The following is a 15,761-nucleotide window of genomic DNA, read 5'->3' as shown; positions in this document are numbered from 1 at the left end:
CACAGCCAATAGGAACGCTCTCTCTCAATGAAATGACCTGTGATTGGCCAAAGTCTCTCGTCACGGGCGCTTGGGGCAATAAAATAATCGCCCCTCTCGTATCAGATTTGAGGACGCTGATTGGCTCAATTTGATGTCAATCGTTCAGAGCTTGAATCAACTATTGGCTAAACTGCTACATAGACCCGCCTGCTCGGGGCGATTTCTCAGTGGTCCCAGAGCTGAACTACAGACATACAGACCATGATACAGACAGGCAGAGGAGAGTCTGGGAGTCTTTCCCATTAGTGCTTTTATATGGCTTGACTCCTCGACTCCTCGACTCGCGTCTTAGTCCCGCCCACGGGAGATGCGAGCAGAGGAGGCGAGGAAAAGACTCGAGGAGAGAGGAAACGAGGAAATATGTTTTTAGAGACATGAGACGTTGTTTCCTCTGAAGCGTCACGTGAAGCGACGTCCGTTTCTGATGACAGCAGCAGCTGATCACAGCTGGATCAGCTGTCAGTTGGCTTCAACAGCTGTTTATGTCTGAACTGATCTAATAGTAATAAAGAAACAGAGTTATCACAGCAGCAGTGTTTCCTCTCTGTAGCCTGTTACCTGTTTAACAAACACCTGCACATGAATAACAGCTGCAGTCTGTATTTCTACTGTGGACTGTGTCCTGCTTAGAGGACCAGGAACCATCTCTACTGTGGACTGTGTCCTGCTTAGAGGACCAGGAACCATCTCTACTGGCACAATATCTTTATATTATTTATTCATTATTATCGTCTGTATTAATTTATATTCTGACAGTAGAAGTTATGTATTAGTCTGAATGTTTCAGGGAAAAGTGAAATGATATAACCCATATCAAACCCGACGCTCAGGAATTATCAGCTTCACATGTGACTGAATGGAAATGAGGATAAATGATGTAAAAGGTATAAAAGACAGACTCTCCTTCTCTCTCTGACTTTAACTGGATACTTAATAAAAGTGAATGAGTGAAATAACAGATGATCAAAAGAAATCTCTTTCTAATAAATGAAAGTTATTTTAAATCTGTTCGTTGTCAGCTATTATAAACCCCTCTCAGTGTCAGACTCCTTCAGTGACGGTGTGTGAAGCAGAGATCCTACAGGTCCTTCTGGTGCTGGAACACTTCACCATCAACATGATCCGTTTGCTGTTCACACCTACAATTAACACAGATTATAACTAGATGGTGAATAAAAAGACAACTAAAATATAAAACTGTTAATCTGTGATCCGTCTTCACTCTGGTATGAAACTAGTGATGTTGATGTATCAGATCAGTCTGATCGGCGCAGCGTCCAATCAATAACTGATATCCAATAAGGGGGCGTGTCGGTCGATGATAAACTTCCGTGCAGGAAACACTGGAGGATGCACTGGTGTATCCTCGCTCATAGCTCCTCCAGCAAGCCTCCTCGCTCCTCGATCCTCGCTCCTCGACGCGCATTTTATGAATTGGGACGTTCTTCAAGATGGAGGACTGAGATCGATTTCCGGGTCACAGCCGGAGGATCGAGGAGCGAGGAGACGAGGAGGCGAAAAATGCTGAAATGAGAAGGACCTAGGGACGTCCAGGAAAACCATATATGATGATTTTCTATCATATTTTACACATATTACTGGGTGCTTTCCATATTTTAAACACACAAACATTGACAATTTGTATAATTTATTATTATTATTATTAGTAGTAGTAGTAATGTTTTTTTTGTGTGTGGCTGGCTGGCTCAGGGGAGGGGGGGGCGGCGCCCTAGCGCCCTCTATTGACCGACCACCACTGTTTACTTCTACTCCACTTCAATTCAGAGGCAAAGTCAGTTATTCAGATTAATAATACAAAATGTAATCAACAAATAAATTATGATGTATTATTACCAATTAAGATAGAACTTTATTGATTTTTAGGGGGAAACTCACAAGCTACCAGCAAATAAAGTATATAAAGTATTTGAAATGAGCGAGTTGCAATATTAAAGCGATCTAGGCCCACACATTAATGCATTCATATTTATAATATAATATAACTTTACATGATTATTATGGGCCACTCTTTTGGTGAAATGAAATGACCTGTGATTGGTCAAAGTCTTCCGTCACAGGCTAGATTTTCTAAAGTCTGTAAACGGAGCCATGAGGAGGTGCAGAAGTCTAGTTTTCTCTCAGAACACTTGATTTACAATATGCCGAAAGGTTATTATGGAATTTTTGCCTAATGATGCCAAAGATATACTGCCTACTGCAGGTTTAATGATAAGGTAAGTAGGCCTAGTAAATAATAAAGAAGGGAAAAAATGGTCAACTGAGATTAAGATAATTTTGTCATAAACAAGGTAGGATGTAAATAGTTGAATAAGTACTTAAAATAAACAGATTATTAAAAGAAAGTACACACATTGTGCCTTTAGTTTCAGCAATGTAGTTTGATTAGTTACTGTAGCTGTCAGTCAGTGGCAGCTGTGTGCTCATTGGTCGTAGGTCAGGAAAAGGGCGGGACAAGAAGGAGGAGAGAAAGAAACAGCGGGCAGACGGAAAAAGAGAGCTAAGTCGAGTAAATAGAGGACAAATAGTAGCAGTAGGTTAACACACCAACACACACCTTTCTCTATTTAATCTTAGTTAATTAGCCCGACTGTTAGTGTTTGTGTGTGTTTGCACAAGCCTGAATTCAGTGTGAGTAACTGAAGTGGAGCAGTTAGCCGCTAAGCTAGCGGGAGTAAACATGCTAACTGCTCAGCTGGGTGCTAATTAACGCTAAATGTAACGTTATAGGTAGCATCACGGATGTATTAAGAGTAGCATCGGCTAGCAGCGGGTTCTTTAAGTTAGCTTGTGTGACCAGTGGATAAGTGAAGGAGTCTATTGTGAGCTTGGACCTGACAGACCGTGGTGACCGGTAAAGCTGTGTTGGTCCTCGGCCTCAGCCTTTCAGATGCTGAAGGTCACATTGTGGCGGCCGCACGTTCTCTGGTGCTTGCTGTTGTTTACCTTTTCCCTGGTGTTTTTTTGGTTGAATTGCTGAGTGATTGGAGGGTTATTCAGTTCGCCTGTTGCGCAGGGTGTGGGGACTGGCTCTTAAAGGGACTATTTGTAACTTTCAGAAATGCTTGTTAACAGCGACATCTGTGGCCATTAAGTCAACGAAAGTCAGCGTCGGGCTCGCGCTTGCTCTCTATAGATAGACATGAACGAGCATTGCTCAAAACATTGAGGCGACACAAGTCAGCTAAAACAACAATATCACTCTATATTTCAGCTGCTTGGCAGTAATGTTAGCTGACCAGACGAAGGTCTCTCCATGAATCACTGCTGATCCTAGTGTTGGCTTTTGAAAAGCGGGTCGGTGCCGGGGCTGAAGCAGGAAGAGAAACGTTATCGTCTCCCGACTGCGCCCGCAGGGAGACACCGGAGTTTTGGTCGGAGATGATAACGTTTCTCGCTTCGGAGCCCTGTCACTTCACAAGACACGAGAAACCTCTGTTGGTCTGGAGGAGCTGCAGCAGTTATTTCTGCACAAACGTCCACTAGATATTCTCAGAGCTAAACTAACTTTTCTGCAGTGTGTAGTGAGCGCGCATGCACGTGTGGAGGTAGAGCGAGACAGCAAGAACGCGCGCGGTGTGTGAGTGCAGGCAAGCAGGCAGAGGAGCACAGCGTAGCCACACGCGAGCGCGCATGGGATCCCGACCCGGTAGATTTATACGTGTAAAAAGTTACAAACAGTCCCTTAAAAGGATAGTTGAGAGCAGCTTGGTGCATTCCCCCTCTTGGCCAATCAGGGTGTGACAACGCCCTTTCTGTAGGGCTTAAAAGAGGTGGAAAACTGCACATCCAGTGTCATTCTGATCTCTCCTTCACTACATGTAACATATGTTAACAGCCAAGCCAGAAACTCTGGTCTGTTCTAGTCCCTTTTGAGATTCTGTGCTTTGTTGTGTTTTGCTTATTGAGAGTGTCGACTATCTTAGTTGGGGAAACAAAATAAATACCCTTCAATTAGGTTACCTGCACTAGGACGTTTAGGTGCTATTAGTGGAAGGATCTGGCTTGCCTCACGATAGCCTAGCGCCTGCAGGCTGTGTTTTGTTCTTCTATTCATTTGTTGATTTTCACTAAAACCCTTTTTATCCATTTCTTTTAGTCTATTTCATTTGGGGAAACTTTAAAGGAGGGTAAAAGGAAAAATAAAAACAATATTTCAGTTTCCTTAAATGTTTGTTATTGTAGAGGCACTCGGTCATTATCGAAGAGGCATTTGTTCATTATTATTATTATTAAGGAGGCATTTTTATTTTATATTATTATGTGGATGGGAACTGGTTTTCCGTCTTCTGCCTGATCAACTAAAGTCTGGGGGAATCAGTACCGCCACAAGATAACCATCACCGACCCGGAGAGGACTGTTGGTGTCCGTCCCGACGTGGATTTCATCTCCGCTGCCGTCTGGTTTCATCCTTTGGACCACAAACTGTTTCTTCAGGACTGACGTTTCGTGAACTGTGAGTTAGACTTTTTGTGTTTTTGCTCTGCTGAGGAATAAGGATGTTGACCAAAAGTGTAACGTCCATCCTCCTTTTTGGTCTTTGTCTGTGGTGTTCCTCATGCTCTTGGTGTCTTATGTTGGAGGGATTATTGATCATTTTTGATCAGGTCTGTGGAACAAATTGTTGCTGCAACAACTTATGAGACATAAAAGAGCATAGGAATAGCCATCATATACTTCTAATGTTCTAAACCCTTATACACTTTCACAATTTATTTTAAATTAATTAATCAATTATTTATTTATTTATTCTGATTTATGACTAGAACAACTTGACACACAGTGGTGCATCTCAAATTAATCTCAGGTTCTCAGCTTTAAGATGATGTACACCACTTATATGTGACATCTACTGTTGACCTGCTATCTCCCCATAAAGACCCCCTGTACCCCCCTAAAAAAGACTAAACAGGTCTAAGAAAAAGGGGGGCAGTGGAAAAGGCTAGTTAGGAGAACTGCATCAATCTTCTAAGTCTTGAAAAGATGAGCGAATAAGAGCATTATCCAAAATGTTACACTATTCAATATAAGTTGTCAAATTTTTGCTCTGGTAGTATTTCTTAATAAATGTGAAAAAAATTATATGCCATGTACAAAATGGCAAAAGGTTCTTCCCAATGTTGAAGCCCGTTGCCCTTTGAAATCTCTTTTTGTTACGTTCCACCTGCATGCTGAGAGATGATATGTAATACTTCTTTTTGTGTTCATTGTTAAACTACACTGACAGGACTTCCGGTCGATAGGCAGATGGAGTAGACGCACTAGCCGGTGCTCCGGTAAACTTTTCATTTTTATACCATCCAGCCCTCTAACTTCCACGCCAAAACGAAACCTTTTTTTTATTTATCTAATTTTTCTCCTGACCGACACTTTTATTTTTCACAATGACTTCGAGAGGAGCCAAGGGGAGCAAAAAAGAAGATGCTAACGTTAGCTTAACACTGGAGGCTATCACCACGCTGCTCGAGCAACACCGTGATGCGCTAGCCACTGAGTTCAGAACATCATTCAGCCAGCTGGACTCCAAACTAGACCAAACACGGCTCACAGTGGAGGACCACGGCCAACGTGTCTCCTCCTTGGAACTAGCTGCAGAAGACCTCAGCCAACGAGTCGTGGATCTGGAGAACGTGTGCACCACCCTGAGCGAGGATAATGCTAGGCTAAAGGCTAAAGTTACCGACCTGGAGAGCCGAAGCAGGCGCCAGAACATCCGTATCCTGGGTCTCCCAGAATCCATTGAAAGCGGACGCCCCACTGAATTCTTCTCAAATTTTCTGCGCGAGGTGTTCGGTACCGAGACACTGCCATCCCTCCCAGAACTGGACCGGGCCCACCGCTCCCTAGCTGCTAAACCGGCCCCCGGACAGCGACCGCGCCCGGTTATTCTCCGCCTGCACCGGTATCAGGCAAAGGATCTGCTCATCAGAGAGGCACGGCGGAGAGGTAAACTTGAGTTCCGTGGCCAGCCCATCCGTGTTCTGGAGGACTACTGTCCTGAAGTTGTGAACCAGCGGGGGGAATACAGAGACGTGATGGCAGAACTTTATCAACTGGGACAGAAGCCTGCTCTGCTCTACCCAGCCCGGCTCCGGCTGACGCTGTCCAGCGGAGCCAGAAAGTGGATCAGCTCAGTGGACGAGGCACAGAAGTACATCAGCAGCCTCCGCAGGTCACCGGAACATTCATAAAGGGACTCTTTAGTAACTATGGACCCCCTGGATGAGAGGTATCACTGCTTATAGCCCTACCAGTTTACACGTAGTGCGGCGTATGTTAACTGTCACGTGGGTTTGTTTACATCGGTGAACTTGTTTATTTATCCAGACTATACACGTGTTTTTGCGCTGCTCTCTTGTTAGGCTACATATACAGACAGTTGCAAACATTTACAAGCAAACATTACTTTATTTAGCCTGGTTCTATACTGGCTCTTTGGAGCTGTTATCACATATGACAGCTTTGCCCTCTCTGAGTGTGATGCCGTTTCAATTAGAATCTGCGCTGGATTTTAAAGGGCCAGTTGAACAGTTAGTTCACATTTCAAGCTGGAATTATCATTTTAAAGACTGGTTATTCTACGTTTGTTAGTACTTAAGTGGGTCTTGTCCTGTACCGTTAATTTAACTATTTAGCTATCTGGTATGGCACAAGTGAATCCATTTTTTTTTCTCCTCTCTCTTTTTTCTGTCTACTTTGAAATCACAATTCCATATGACTGTCTGATTCCTGCTTCTATGGTTTTGGTGAAATTTTGTTTTTAATTTTGATTTCTGATTTCTGAAACTCGTGCTAGAGCTTCCCAGCTTCCACAGTTCATAAAGTTGATTGTTTAAGCCAAAATATTGTTTTAGAGGTGCTTGAAATCTACTTTTGTATGTATACCGGAGCAGCAGTTAATTTAGTTTAAGACAGGAAGAGTTGTTGTTGTGCAATGTTTGTTCTGAAGAGCTTGCTGCTTTCTTTTTTAGCAGTTTTCTTGGTTGGGGAGGGGGGTGAGGGGAAGGGATATGTCACTGCCAGTAACACCTTAGTAACTTACACAAACCTATTACTGTACACTAGTCACTCCTGGTCTCCACTGACCTGCTACAGCTGTAGCTTAAAGCAACCACTTGAATACTGTGCTCACGTCCTAACCTTTTTAGTCAAGCTGCATGGATAGGCACTTAAAACTACAGAGCTGGAATGTCAAGGGTTTGAACCACCCCATTAAAAGAAAGAAGGTTTTCTCACACCTCAAACAACTTAAAACAGAAATAGCCTTCCTGCAAGAAACCCATATTCGCAGTTCAGACAGTGGTCGTCTTCTGTCATGCTGGATGGGGCAGAAATTTCACTCCGCTTTTCAAGCCAAAGCCAGAGGGGTTTCAATCCTTATCAGTCAAAGTATTTCCTTTGAACCACACAATGTGATTGCTGACAGGTTCGGTCGATATGTTATTGTATCTGGGAAATTATATGACACACTGGTAGTGCTTGTGAACGTGTATGCCCCTAACTCAGATGATGTAGGTTTTTTCGAACATTTGTTTTCTCTGCTGCCAGACCTCAACACATACTCTCTTATACTTGGTGGTGATTTCAATTGTTGGCTAGACCCAGTTTTAGACCGATCTTCCACTAACCCCAGCACAATAAGTAAATCAGCCTCTTTCATTCAAGCCTTTCTCTCTGACTACGGTGTCTGTGATGTGTGGCGCTCTCTACATCCAAACGATAGGGAATACTCGTTCTTCTCGCACGTCCATCATACATACTCCAGGATTGATTATTTTTTTATCGACAACCAACTAGTCCCGCTGGTTCAGTCCTGCGCCTATCAGAGTATTGTCATTTCAGACCACGCTCCTATTGGTTTGACCATGTCCCTCCCTGGCGTCCCACAGAGGAGCAGACACTGGCGGTTTAACTCAACCCTACTGTCTGACGATAATTTTGTGAAACATATGGAGAAAGAGATAGCCTTTTTTCTTACCACTAATATATCCCCTGAAACCTCTAGCCTAATTGTATGGGATGCTCTTAAAGCTTATCTTAGGGGGCAGATCATAGCATACACCGCTCAAGTGAAGAGAAAATCCTATAAAGAGCGCTTGGATCTGGCCCACCAAATTGGAGAGATCGACAAACAATATGCTCAAACTCAAAGTCCAGACCTTTATAAAAAACGATTAGAACTCAAAACCAAATTTGACCTGCTTACAACTCACTCAACTGAACACTTGCTTTTAAAAAACAAGGCCAGGTTTTACATATATGGAGACAAATCTGACAAAATGCTAGCCAACCAACTCAAAGGCTTTAAAGCAAAACAAAATATCTCCAAAATCCGAATGTCAAATGGTCACATAACTTCAGATCATTCACAAATTAATGAGACATTCAGGGATTTTTATTCCCAGCTTTACACCTCAGAGTCTCAGGCCGATTGTAATGTAATTCTTGACTTCCTGCGCAGTCTAAATATTCCCAAACTTTCTTTGGACTTCAGGAAGAGACTGGAAGAGCCCATATCTCAGGCAGAAATAGCTTTAGCAATTTCCTCAATGCAGTCAGGTAAGAGTCCGGGTCCCGATGGTTTCCCGGCAGAATTTTTTAAAAAGTTCTCCTCGCTACTTTCCCCACAGTTATGTTCAGTCCTATCTGAATCCTGTAGGCAAGGTTCCCTTCCTCAATCATTTACCGAGGCTTGTATCACTCTCATTGCTAAAAAAGGTAAAGACCCAACCGAATGTGCCTCCTATAGGCCTATCTCCCTCTTAAACACAGATGCAAAAATTTTGGCTACGGTCCTAGCCCGTAGACTGGAGAATGTCATTCCTACAATTATATCCAAAGACCAAACTGGCTTTGTCAAGGGCAGACAATCGTACTTTAACATACGACGACTATTCAATATCATCTACTCTGCATCTGAGAAAGTCCCTGAGTGTGTTGTGTCTCTCGATGCGGAGAAAGCATTTGACCGCGTTGAATGGAACTACTTATTTGCTGTTCTGGACAAATTTGGTTTCGGCCCGAAATTTACCTCGTGGATTAAGCTACTATATTTGCTTCCCTCAGCCTCAATTCGTACTAACTCCCAGCAGTCTAAACCATTCAACTTACATCGTGGAACCCGTCAAGGGTGCCCTCTGAGCCCCATACTTTTTGATCTGGCCATCGAACCGCTTGCCACAGCCTTCCGCAGTTGCGGGGACATATCTGGTATTTGGAGGGGCAACACAGAGCATAGGGTCTCACTTTATGCTGATGACCTCTTGCTCTTTGTCTCAAACCCGGGTACCTCACTACCCCCCGCTCTGTCGTTGCTCAATCAGTTTGGTCAATTTTCGGGATACAAATTAAATCTCAACAAAAGCGAGCTTTTTCCCATCAATGATGAAGCACGAGCCTTAGACCTCACCAACCTGCCTTTCAAAATTGAAAAAAATAAGTTTTCCTATTTGGGCATCTCAATTACTAAAAAGTACAAAGATTTATTTAAGGAGAATTTTATTGCTCTGTTAAACCAGATTAAACAAACACTGAAACAGTGGTCACCTCTTTCCATTTATCTCGTGGGGCGTATCAATTCCATCAAAATGACCATCCTACCCAAATTTCTCTACCTCTTTCAGGCCCTACCACTTTTTATCCCCAGATCTTTTTTCAATCAACTTGATTCAATTATATCCGCCTATATATGGCAGGGTAAGCGTCCCCGTCTTAGCAAGGTACATCTCCAAAAAACCAAGGCTACTGGTGGTCTGGCACTTCCAAATTTTTGTTTCTATTATTGGGCTGCTAACTTGCGATGTCTTGCGTTTTGGTCCTTCTTTTACAATCAGCCCGACTGTCCTTACTGGGTAGCGATGGAACTCCACTCGGACGATAACCTGTCTGTTCTTGCATTGCTTGGATCCTCGCTTCCGCTCCCCTCAATGAAATCTATTAGGAACCCGGTAGTTAAACATTCTTTAAGAATATGGGCTCAATTTAGGAAATACTTTGACTTGAACAGCTTCTCTACTCTAAGCCCCATTGCGTCAAATCATCTTTTCAAACCATCTATTCAGGACCCTGTTTTTCAAGAATGGCACAGGAAAGGTATTGTGCGTTTCAAAGATTTATTTGTAGATAATACTTTGGCATCATTCGAGCAGTTAAGCAAAAAATTCAGTCTTCCTAAGTCCAACTTTTTTAGATATCTACAAGCAAGGCGCTTTGTGCTCTCTCAGTTGTCCAGCTCCTCTGCATCGACAGACGCGACAATTGTCAATACGATCCTTTCTTTAAATCCATCACACAAAAGGCTTATCTCCGTTGTCTATGGCATGATATCAGACTTGAAGCGTGCCCCCATGGACAAGCTCAGAGCAGCATGGGAGGAGGACTTAGGCCTCTCTCTATCATCGGATACGTGGAATTCCATACTGAAGCAGGTTAACTCATCCTCTCTATGTGCTCGTCACTGCTTACTTCAGTTTAAAGTGGTGCATAGGGCTCATATCTCAAAAGCCAAACTGTCTCGCATGTATCCTGAGATTAGTCCCAACTGTGACAAGTGCAAAAGCGCTGAAGCCTCCCTTATTCACATGTACTGGTCATGCCCTAGTCTTACAAACTATTGGACGGAGATCTTTCAAACTTTATCTCAGGTGTTAAACGTCAAATTAGAACCAAACCCTCTAGTTGCTCTGTTCGGGGTCACCGGAAGTGAGATGCAATTAACTGCAGAAAAACGACGCACCTTATCCTTTGTTTCCCTTCTGGCTCGGCGAGCAATCCTGATCAGGTGGAAGGGCGCTGCCCTTCCCACTCACACACAATGGTTGGCGGACATCATGTCTTGCTTAAAGCTTGAGAAAATCAGATACTCGCTTCAATATTCACATGGGAAATTCCTGAAAGCATGGGGCCCTTTTTTAGATACATTCCAGACACTGTAAATACTTGATTACTAAGTGCAGCTTTACTACATCACAAAGTATTCAATCATTCATCGCAAGTCATTGGCGTGACAGTTAGCTTTCCATATGGCGTGCTGGCAGTGACTGGGGAGGGATTGTTTTATTGTTTATATACATCCTTTGTTTTGACTTATTTATTTGTTGGCATTGGTGCCAGCTGCTAATAATGTATACTCATACCTGTCATTCTTTTTTGGTTACCGAATAGCGCTGTACTTTTGCTATATACTGCCAAAAAACCCAATAAAAAGATCTTGATTTAAAACTACACTGACAGAATGTACCTGATGTGTGCAGGACAAACTTCCACCATGAAAAGGTTTCGCTTCAGCCAGCTGGCGAGATCATCACTGTCAGGTAAGACATTAAATCAGATTCACCAGGTTTTATGTCTCTTTTACACAGTTAACAAAAGATCTTTGTAAATTACTCTATTTTGAATTCTATTTCCTCTTAAGGTATAGTGCTAATTTACCAGGAAGTAGTCAATGTTTACTTAACAATGTTTCGGAATCAAGTTATTGATTATCTACTAATCTACGCCTCTTATTTGTGACTCCTGATAAAGTAGTCATAATATAACACCCAGCACAATGAGGATGCAGATTATAGGAGGGTAATTCATTATGTAATCATTAAAAGACCTTCAAGAACACAGTGTCGGCTACAGATAGGCTACTGTATATTGTTGACATGTCCATCTCGACCTGCCTGGTAACTTATTCTAGCATAACACGTGGCGTTGTGATATAACATAATTTATTAATGATAGGCTGCTGAACATTATAGTTGTTTTGAGTAATCCATGTGGTGAATGGATGGTGATGAATATGCAGGCTTGTTCATCATGATAGAACATTTTAACCATCCTCTTTGTTGGACACAGTGACCTTTTAACCTCTTCCATCGGTTGAGGGCCGACTTTACTTATCTCAGAGGTCGTAGCAGGCTCAGTTTTAGAGATAGAGTGAAGGTACTGGTATCATGAAAATAGAACACCTAAGGAATCTAGCATGTCAGGAAGAATGCTAAATAATGCCATGAAGTTGCACAAAATTTTGGCGAGGGAAAAACTTACATTTAAAAATAAATAAATAAATCTAAAAAAAATAATATAAACAAATACATACATAAATAAAAGGGACAATTAAACAGAGAGTATAAAAAATAAGGGAATTAATGCAAAGATAAATAAATAAAGATGCAAATTAAAACAGAAATATCAATTTATGTCACATTTTATAAATTAATTAATGGCTACATTTATTTTGAATATTATTTTTGCGACATTTAATGACATGTTTATATATTTATTGAGTCATTTATTTATTCATTTATTTATTCATTTATTTTTTTTATTTTGGCAGGTTCCGTCCTCCATAGAAACCCCCCTTCCCTCTGGGCTCTGGCTGGGCCACTCAAGGACATTCACAGAGTTGTCCCTAAGCCACTCCTGCAATGTCTTGGCTGTGTGCTTAGGGTCATTGTCCTTTTGGAAGGTGAACCTTCGGCCCAGTCTGAGGTCCTGAGCGCTCTGGGCCAGGTTTTCATTAAGAATATCTCTGTACTTTGCTCCGTGCAGTTTTCCCTCAACCCTGACTAGTCACCCAGTCCCTGCCGCTGAAAAAAAAAAAAAGCATGATGCTGCCACCACCATGCTTCACTGTAGGGATGGTATTGGGCAGGTGATGAGCGGTGCCTGGTTTCCTCCAGACATAACGCTTAGAATTGAGGCCAAACATTTTCATCAGACCAGAGAATCTTGTTTCTCACAGTCTGAGTGTCCTTTAGGTGCCTTTTTGCAAACTCCAAGCGGGCTTTCATGTCCGTCTGGCCACTCTGCCATGAAGCCCAGATCGGTGGAGTGTTGCAGTGATGTTTGTCCTACTGGAAGTTTCTCCCATCTCCAAACAGGATCTCTGGAGCTCAGCCAGAGTGACGATCAGGTTCTTGGTCACCTCCCTTACCAAGGCCCTTCTCCCCCGATTGCTCAGTTTGACCGGGCGGCCAGCTCTAGGAAGAGTCCTGGTTGTTCCAAACTTCTTCCATTTAAGAATTATGGAGCCCACTGTGCTCTTGGGGACCTTCAATGCAGCAGCATTTTTTTGTAGCCTTCCCCACATCTGTGCCTCGACACAATCCTGTCTCTGAGCTCTTCAGGCAGTTCCTTTGACCTCATGGTTTGGTTTTTGCTCTGATATGCACCGTCAGCTGTGAGACCTTATAAAGACAGGTGTGTGCCTTTCCAAATTATGTCCAATCAATTGAATCTACCACTGGTGGACTCCAGTCAAGGTGGAGAAACATCTCAAAGATGATCGAGGGAAATGGGAGGCACCTGAGCTAAATTTCAAGTGTCATAGCAAAGGGTCTGAATACTTATGTCAATGTGATATTTCAGTTTTTCCTTTTTAATAAATTTGCAAAAATTTCTAAAATTCTGTTTCCACTTTGTCATTATGGTGTATTGAGTGTAGATTGATGAGGAAAAAAAATAATTTTATCAATTTTAGCATAAGGCTGCAACATAACAAAATGTGAAAAAAGTGAAGGGGTCTGAATACTTTCTGAAGGCACTGTATATGTATATGTATGTATGTACTTTTTCAAGAGTGACCAGAGGCCTGTACTACGAAGCCAGTTCAACATACCCAGGGTATCTTCTCGTTATCTGGCTTTACTAGCCCTAACAAACGAGATTACGCTAAGCGGTCCTACGACGCTGGTTATCAACTCGGTAAATCAACCCAGAGTTTCTCAGTCTGGTTATGAGCGTGTTCACATGAACAGGGCGGTGTTTGTGGTATCTGAACAATGACAGACATGGACAAGTCTACTGACAGGCAGAGCGGCACATTTAACAAAGGAAGAGCAAACTATATTAAACAAATACGAAGGAGTTAAACACTTAATCCAGACTAACAGTAACACAGTTGAAGCTGCCAAATGCAGGAAGAACAGCTGGTAGAAGAAAAAAACTCCCATTGTTTGAATGCGTAAATTAACAGACTTATTAATTTAACGGAACACTCAAAAGAAAGATATAGTCGTCTAGATATAAATAGCTTTATAAATGTATAATGGATGACTGGATTACACCCAATCAAGCCCCATGATAATACTGCGGCGTGTATGACTATTTAAACCTTCTTTCAGCTGCGTCCCCGTCTCCGGCGGTGTGAAACGGATTCAAGAGGAAGTTAAAAAAAGAAATATGAAAATATAATTCAAGGTGTTAAACACCCACAGCATACAGCCAGCGGTCCTTCCTGCATTTTTCAGTTTAAACTGTGTTGTTTTTAGCCTGGATTATGACTGTAACTTGTTCATATGTGTGTAATATTATCATACAATAACCGCACAGAGCTCTGTTTGGTCAGTAGGCTGTGCTTTTATACGAGTTGATCTCTTATCTGGAACATAACCTGCTCCGGAGCAGGTTAGCTGTTCAGCATAAGTTACCATGGCGATTTACCCCAGTAAGAAGTGATCAAAAACCCGGAGTTAACCCCGAAGTTACCTCGCTTACGCCAAATCCTGCTTCGTAGTACAGGCCTCTGATGTTTATTGAAGTTCAAGGATGACAGAGCCATAATATTTATGAGAGTCTTATCTGTGTGAAACTTGTACACAACAATAAAGTTACAAGATGAGGAAGAAGCTCAGGGTCAGAAGAGTTGCATATTAAGCTGGTCTGCCAGGATTGCTTTGACCTTTTAGCTTCCTTAGAAACAACTGAATATTTAAAGCCATGGTGTCGCCAGAGGGGATGGCAGCATGAATGTCCATGACCACCTGCCTAATAGATTATGAAAAGATGGGTGACAAATTAAAAAAAATCTTTTTTAATTTTTTCTTGTGATGGTCAGCACAAAATCAATTTTTATGCAATCCACGTAATTGTGAAGCGGAAAGTAAAGAGAGCAGCGAACGTTGCATAGGGAGGAGGTCAGGGTGGATGGGTGGGTCAAAAACACAGGACTTTTACCCAGGAGACCGATGTTCATGTCCCGTATGAAACCAGAAGTCAACGTTGATTTATTTGTCACGTAACCTCTGTACTGAATTTACGGCACTTCCGGTGTTATTTTAACCCAAACCGTGATCTTTTCCTCAACCTAACTAAGTAGTTTTGTTGCCTAAGCCTAACCAAGTCGATGTATTTGGGATCATCCTCTGGGGATCATGAATATTCATCCTGCCAATAGGTGTTGTTAACTTGTTGGACTAACAACTGACAGCAGTATCATCGTCCTCCGGCACTGTTGCTACTGAAACATGAGGAGAAAATAAATATTCATTATACATTGTTGATCCTACTACTGCGGTGCAACACAATACAGACATTGTTTAGCTTTTCTGTTCACACGTCACTTTGTTGTAATCACTATTATGGTGACCAAAGAGCAAATGCAATAGCAAGTGCAGTCATGTCCAAACAATAGACCCTTCACCCCAGGGTCTGAAATTAGCACCCACCACCTGCTAAATGCGGGTAAATTGTTGGCAGTAGCGGGTAAAATGGGCAGGCCATCTGCCACTTTGGCAGGCAGGGAAAGCGCTAGAGATGGGAATATAGAACCGTTTCCCGTTAAGAACGGGTACTTACTTGTCCAATTCCTTGGCATTTCATGCTTCTGTGACTATCGATTCCTCTGTATTGATGCTTTCCCACAGTTACGCAATGACGCATACGCACGCTGTATCATGTTTTCATTCATGTTTGTTTTGGACCGGAGCCACGG

General features: G+C 42.4%; 1 protein-coding gene across 1 annotated transcript in view; it reads left to right on the top strand.

Annotated features, from left to right (window-relative positions):
* The first annotated feature begins 6,530 nt into the window (after positions 1 to 6,530).
* cox8a (cytochrome c oxidase subunit 8A) overlaps positions 6,531 to 15,761 on the top strand; it is a 42,019-nt gene continuing 32,788 nt past the window's right edge. The window contains exon 1 of the mRNA XM_074660783.1: positions 6,531 to 6,534. The gene's annotated coding sequence lies outside the window, so the exon portion shown is untranslated. The remainder of the gene's footprint in view (positions 6,535 to 15,761) is intronic.

Source organism: Sebastes fasciatus, chromosome 15 (genome assembly GCF_043250625.1).
Source record: "Sebastes fasciatus isolate fSebFas1 chromosome 15, fSebFas1.pri, whole genome shotgun sequence".
In the NCBI taxonomy this organism is placed as follows: domain Eukaryota; kingdom Metazoa; phylum Chordata; class Actinopteri; order Perciformes; family Sebastidae; genus Sebastes; species Sebastes fasciatus.
This window is presented reverse-complemented; position numbering and strand designations above follow the sequence as displayed.